Source organism: Mandrillus leucophaeus, unplaced genomic scaffold (assembly GCF_000951045.1).
Source record: "Mandrillus leucophaeus isolate KB7577 unplaced genomic scaffold, Mleu.le_1.0 Scaffold127, whole genome shotgun sequence".
Classification (NCBI taxonomy): Eukaryota; Metazoa; Chordata; class Mammalia; order Primates; family Cercopithecidae; genus Mandrillus; species Mandrillus leucophaeus.
The window spans coordinates 45,679-52,788 of NW_012101098.1; positions in this window are offsets into that span (position 1 = coordinate 45,679).

Sequence of the window (7,110 nt, forward strand, 5' to 3'; positions counted from 1 at the left end):
CCAGAAGGCCAATGACATTAATATTTTTATTACATCTTGTGTGCAAATGACTTTACCTGGGTCTACATAAGACAAGAATCTCAACACTCAAGAAACACACAACGTAAATGGAAAGATGTGGTAACATCCACGGGTCGCAGTAAGTTTCCATTGATTTTTTTGAGTAATTGATCAGTGTACAAAATGAAAGTGAACTGAAGAAAATGAAGGCAAATTCAGCGTTATATTATGCTAAATATGTGAAGGGGAAAAATATTATAAATGTATTGATTCCCACTGAACTGTACACTTAGAAATGGCAAAGATGGTAAATTATATATGTATATTTTACCTCAATTTAAAAAATAAATTAGCCGGACGCAGTGGCTCACGCCTGTAATCATAGCACTTTGGGAGGCCGAGGTGGGTGGATCACTTGAGGTCAGGAGTTCAAGACCAGCCTGGCCAACATGGTGAAGCCCTGTCTTTACTACAAAAATTATCCTGGTGTGGTGGCAGGCACCTGTAATCCCAGCTACTCAGGTGGTTGTAGCAGGAGAATTGCTTGAGCCCGGGAGTCAGAGGTTGCAGCAAGCAGAGATCGTGCCATTGCACTCCAGCCTGGGTGAAAGGAGTGAGGCCCTGTCTCATAAAATAAAATAAAATAAAATAAAATAAAATAAAATAAAATAAAATAGTTTTAAAGCGAGACATTAGGGACAGATATGGAAATGGAACCCACAGTGTGATGGACAGTGACCCCACCAACCCACACACACATACACACTGCGTGTGCCATTGCAAGTAGGCCAATTACGTGCTGTTAGAAGGTTAAGGTGCTTTTAGAGTAGGGAGGTGGGATGATGAATTTTTCTGAGGAAGGAATTTTGGGGGAAATGGGTGGGTCAAAGGAGATTGCACTGATGTCGTGTTGAAGAAGGTTTGAGGGACTATGCATCAGTCCACAAAGAGGAAGGCATCTCATGTGGAAGGAACATGAAACACTATAGTCAGCAACTAGCAGTACGTGGTAAGCCAACACTTACTGGTTTCACAGTGGTTCTTGGCCAGGAAACTCAACACTCCCTTCTCTCCTCCACCAGGAGTATTTGCAAATACACAGTGAGTGAGTGCTTGTCAAAATTTCTGGGGAGCCTACTGTAATTATGACACAGGTGCCAGAACTAGTAAGCATTTTGAAAGGCACTGGAGTTGGACATATCGCAGAGATTCAAAATGCCGTGGAAATGTGGTGAGAAGAATTACCAATGGTGGCTTTCAATGTTGTGCAAATTGAAGAAGGGATTCTTTGTCATTTTTTGATGGTTTGTTTGTTTGATTTTGCTTTAGAGCAATGGTTCTCAATGATGGTGATTTTGTCAACCAAGAGACACTGAGTAATGTCTGGAGACATTTTTGATTGTTGCAACTGGGTGAGTGGGGGAATGATACCAGCATCTAGTGGATGGAGGCCAGGGATGCTGTCCAACACCCTGAAATGCACATGATATCCCTCTGCAACAAAGAATTTTGCAGCCACAAATATCAATTGTGCTGAGCTTGAGAAACCTTGCTACAGACCTTTCCATATGTATGTAGCTCAGAAAATTTGAAGTACCTGGCATGGCATAATATTTCTAAGATTCTCACACCCTGCTTAGCACAGGGCCTCCAAGATAGTAGGAGGATTTGCTAATTGTGTATTGATGTGATGAATTGTAGAAAGATCAAGACTGTTGATGAAAGCAAAGCGATTCTCAGAAAAAGTGAAGAAAATCTATTTTGCTTGATGCAGAAACTACAGATTTGGTTGTCAAATTCTTCCTCTTCCCTATTTTGATACATTTTGGCAGGCTTTATGAGCGGATGATGGACGCTTTACTCTGGTTCATTCATCTATGCTATGTCTGAAAGAGTTGTAGCAGCAATCCTGCAAATTGTAAAATATCTAACATATTTGTTCAACTTAGTCAATTTTTTTACTCTTCCTATCTGCTCAAGTTGTGTATTGTCATCTATATCCATATCTATCCCTACATACATAATTACATGCATATGTAAATAATAGTCTATTACAACATAGTGGCTTCAAAAAACACACATTTCATATGTCTTATCTTCTGTGGATTAGAATTTAGAAAATAGTTGAATCCTCTGCATCAACTTTATTTACGAGGTGCCAGCCAGGGCTGAGGTCTCATCTGAAGAATCCAGTGGGGAAGAACTCATGTTGAAGCTCACATCATTGTGGGTAGAATTTGGCTTCTCACAGACTGCTGAACAGAGGGCTTTAGTTTCTCATTGACTGCTGGCTAAGGCCCACCGTTAGTTTCCTGATATGTGAACTTTCTCAATGTGGAAGTTTATCAGCAACTATTATTATCACAGGGGCACCCCAGCATGTGTGGGACAGGCCTTAGCCATCCCATGCAGTATTTGACATTCTCCTTTAATGCCACATCCATTCCACGTTGATCCTTTTGGTGACACAAATATTAAAATGAACAAAAGACATTCCACAGTCATAATCACAAAATAGGTGGTTTTTTTTTTCAATCATCAATCAGCAAGGCAGAAGGCTGGATGGCAAGATGGAAGTCACAATCTTTATATGCTAACCACAGAGATGACATCCCTTAAACATTGAAGTATTGAATTGGTTAAAGCCAAGTTAATCCAGTAGAGGATAGATAAATATATATAAATGTGTAATATATAGTATACAGGCCTGGTGTGGTGGCTCACGCCTGTAATGTCAGCACTTTGAGAGGCCAACGTGGACAGCTTACTTGAGGTCAGGAGTTCGAGACCAGCTTGGCCAACATGGTGAAACCCCATCTCTACTAAAAATACAAAAATTAGCTGGGTGTGGTGGCACGCGCCTATAGTCCCAACTACTTGGGAGACTGAGGAACAAGAATTGTTTGAACCCAGGAGGCAGAGGCTGCAGTGATCTGAGATCATGCCACTGCACTCTAGCCTGGGCAACAGAGTGAGAACCCATCTAAAAAAAAAAAAAAAGTATGGGCCGGGCAAGGTGGCTCATGCCTGTAATCCCAGCACTTTGGGAGGCCGAGGCAGGTGGATCATCTGAGGTAAGGAGACCAGCCTTGCCAACATGGTGAAACCCCATCTCTATTAAAAATACACAATTAGTCGGGCATGGTGGTGGGTGCCTGCAATCCCAGCTACTTGGGAGGCTGAGGCAGAAGAATTGCTTGAACCTGGGAGGCAGAGGTTGCAGTAAGCTGAGATCGCACCACTGCACTTCAGCCTGGGAGACAGTAGTGAAACTCTGTCTCAAAAAAAGTAAGTATGTAATATGTGGTATGTTTCTCTCTCTCTCTCTCTGTGTGTGTGTGTGTGTATGTATTTTTAGAATGAGTCTTGCTCTGTTGCCCAGGCTGTAGTGCAGTGGTGCACAATCACAACTTACTACAGCCTTGAACTCCTGGACTCAAGCAATCCTCCTGCTTCAGCCTCCTGAGTATCTGGATCTATTGTTGTACAACACTGCACCCGGCTAATTTTTTAATGCTTTTAGAGATGCGGTCTATGTTGTCCAGGCTGGTGTCAAACTCCTGGCTTAAAGTGATCCTCCTGTCTCAGCTTCCCAAAGTATTGGGATTACTGGTGTGTGTGTGTGTGTGTCATACACACACACACACACACACAAAATGTTCTTTTTTTTTTTTTTTTGGAGACGAAGTCTCACTCTGTTGCCAGGCTGGAGTGCAGTGGCACAATCACGGCTCACTGCAGCCTCTGCCTCCTGGGTTCTAGTGATTATCCTGCCTCAGCCTTCCGAGTGGCTGGGACTACAGGCGCCCGCCACCACTTCCGGCTAATTTTTTGTGTTTTTAGTAGAGACGGGGTTTCACCATGTTGGCCAGGATGGTCTCGATCTCTTGACCTCGTGATCCACCCGCCTTGGCCTCCCAAAGTGCTGAGATTACAGGCGTGAGCCGCTGCGCCCAGCCAAATTTTCTTTTATAAATTACATGTATTATCTACATATATAATATACACTATACATGCTATATATACACACATTATATAGTGCATTCCTTTTTTTAGAGAGAGTCTGGTTCTGTTGCCCAGGCTCGAGGGCTGTGGCACAATCTCAGCTCACTGCACTGCAACCTTCACCTCCTGGGCTCAAATGATCCTCCCACCTCAGCCTCCTGAGTACCTGGGACTACAGGTGCATGCCACCATGCTCAACTATCTCTTTCCTGTATTTTTTGCGGAGATGGGGTTTCACCATGTTAGCCAGGCTGGTGTCAAACTCCTGGGCTCAAGTGATCTGCCCTCCTTGGCCTCCCAAGGTGTTTGGATTACAGGTGTGAGCCACCATGCCCAGGAATTCACATTTTTAAATTGGGTTTCCCACAGTCACCTCAAAGACAGAGAACAGAGGATGGGCCAACACCCCCACTACCAGCACACACACCGCATTTACAGCATCCGTGCATGGCCTATGTCATAATTCCTAGCTTCATGTTGTTGTGGAAAAATAAAGTTGACTTTCTTTAAAAAGAAATCTGTATACCATTGCCACCTCCCATATTATGTCTGCAAAACTCACGTCATCAATTATTCCACTTTTATATTTTAAAACTGTAATTTTTCATAAGCTTTATCTTAAGGACAGCACTGGGTTAACAAGAATTCTGAAGATGGTAAGACAGTCACCATACATCATTTCAAGGGTACATACTATCAACATAACATCACTGTTGATGCTGACCTTGCCCACCTGTTTGAGGTAGCGTTTGCCAGGTGGCTCCACTGTGAAGTTACTCTTTTGTCACTCCTTTCCAAACTGTAGGTAGAAAGTCACTATGTTCAGCCCACACTTAAGGAGTGTGGATTAACGCTCCCCTCCATGACACTGGACTATGGCATTAGTGCATTCTTACATTGCTATAAATGAATACCTGAGACTGGGTAATTTATAAAGGAAAGAGGTTTAATCGGCTCTCGGTCCTGCAGGCTGTACAGGAAGCATGATAGTATCTGCTTGGCTTGTTGCGAGGCCTCAGGAAACTTACAATTATGGCCGAAGATGAAGGGGAAGCTAGGTGTCTCACATGGCCAGCATGGGAGGAAGAGAGAGAGAGGGAGGAGGTGGCACACACTTTTAAAAAACCAGATCTCATGAGAACTCACCCACTATACAGTACCAAGGGGGGATGGTGCTAAACACGCAGATCCAAACCATATCAGCATATCTGAATAAATTATTTGGAATGATTTGTCTATTACCCTTCCCAATTTCTTTATATAATCAATCATTTGTGTATATCAATATTGATCATAAAGGATTTTTTATTCTTTGGGTTATAACACAATACTGCTTTATTTATTCAATTGCTCAAAGAGATAAAACTCTGGCCTGGGAGCTCTTTTTGTTGGTTCTTCTGTCCCTTTGACATACTCCTATCATTGCATTTTGTTTGTCTTTGCTTTTTGTCTGTTTTAGCACATTTTTACTTTATGTAACTACATTATGCTCCAGGCTTATCTTGGATATTTCCTGCCTGAGTACTAGAATCATTTATTTCTTTATAAATTCCTGGATTCTTTTATTGGATAATGGTATTAGAAACCAAACTCTGAGCACCAAGTGTGCTCATTGGTACTTAGACATTCTGGGTTTTAGATTTCACCAGTTATTTTTAATTATCATTATCATTCCATTATCATCAAGTGCCAGGAAAAATATAGCATAACAACAGCATGACTCTGTGGCTTTGTGTGTTTCATGTAGGTTTTCTTCCTATAATATTATTGGCAAGCACCAACCAATAGCTAAATTTTAATCACCTATTAGCCAGTCTTTAATAATCTATGACAGGGTGTTAGATTAGCTGATTGATATGGTTTGTGTCCCCACCCAAATCTCATCTTGAATTGTAGCTCTCATAATTCCCACATGTCATGGGAGGGACCAGGTGGGAGGTAAGTAAATCATGGCTGGTCTTTCCCATGCTGTTCTTGTGATAGTGAGTAAGTCTCACGAGATCTGATAGTTTTATAAAGGGGAGTTCCCCTGAACAAGCTTTCTTACCCACTGCCATGGAAGAAGTCCCTTTGTTCTTCCTTCGTCTTCCACCATGATTGTGAGGCCTCCCCAGTCATGTGGAACTGTGAGTCCATGAAACCTGTTTCCTTTGTAAGTTACCCAGTCTTGGGTATGTCTTTATTAGCAGCATGAGAACGGACTAATACACTGATTTTATAGGTACTAGATCTCTCACAAATTACTGCAAATGATTTTGTGTTTTTTTCAACAAAATGAACTAGATCTGGTTGAAGTGGTTACTTGGCATCAGATGGATTATTCTAAAAATCCACTGTAATTAGTCTGATTAAGGATAAAGTTCTAGCACTGTTCTGCCAACATGTGTTTATGGAGTTTCACTAAGGCTCAGCAGGTGCAAGCAACAGAGAGAGTGATGAGTGGACATTGTAATTGGTTTTCATGGCAATGAGAACAAACCAGTGCCAGGGGATGACGAAAAGTGTGGCTGAACCTAGGCATGAGCTCAGAAATTTGAAGTTAATTCTCAGCGAGTCATTAAAATCAGTCCAGAGACAAGGCGTCTCCAAACATGAAAAAGCATGGCAGTATAGAAGTTGAGAAAAGCAAGCTGCCTTGGGGAAAGTTACAATTATCCAAGAAGCTGTGCATGACTTCTTTGCTCAGAATGCGCCTCCCTACCAAATTTGTACCTTGAAACTGAATTCCCCATATGATAATATTAAGAAGTAGGCCATTTGGATGTGATAAGATCCCTCATGATTGGGATCAGTGCCCTCACAAAAGAGGATCCCTTTGTCTCGTTTGCCACGTGAGGACACACAGAGCCATCATCTTTGAAGAAGGGAACCCTCCCCATATGCTCAACCTGCTGGTGCTTTGAACTTGAACTTCTGGGCTTCAATAAATTACCGTGGTTTATAAATTACTCAGTTTAAGACCATCTGTAATAGGCGCTCAAATGGACTAAGAGAGTGGCTTATTGGATGTATGGAAATACTGTCTCATTAACAAAGAATGGAAAGTCCACAGCAAGATTAAATACATCAGGAAGCCGGACATCATTGACCTCAGCCAGGGATATT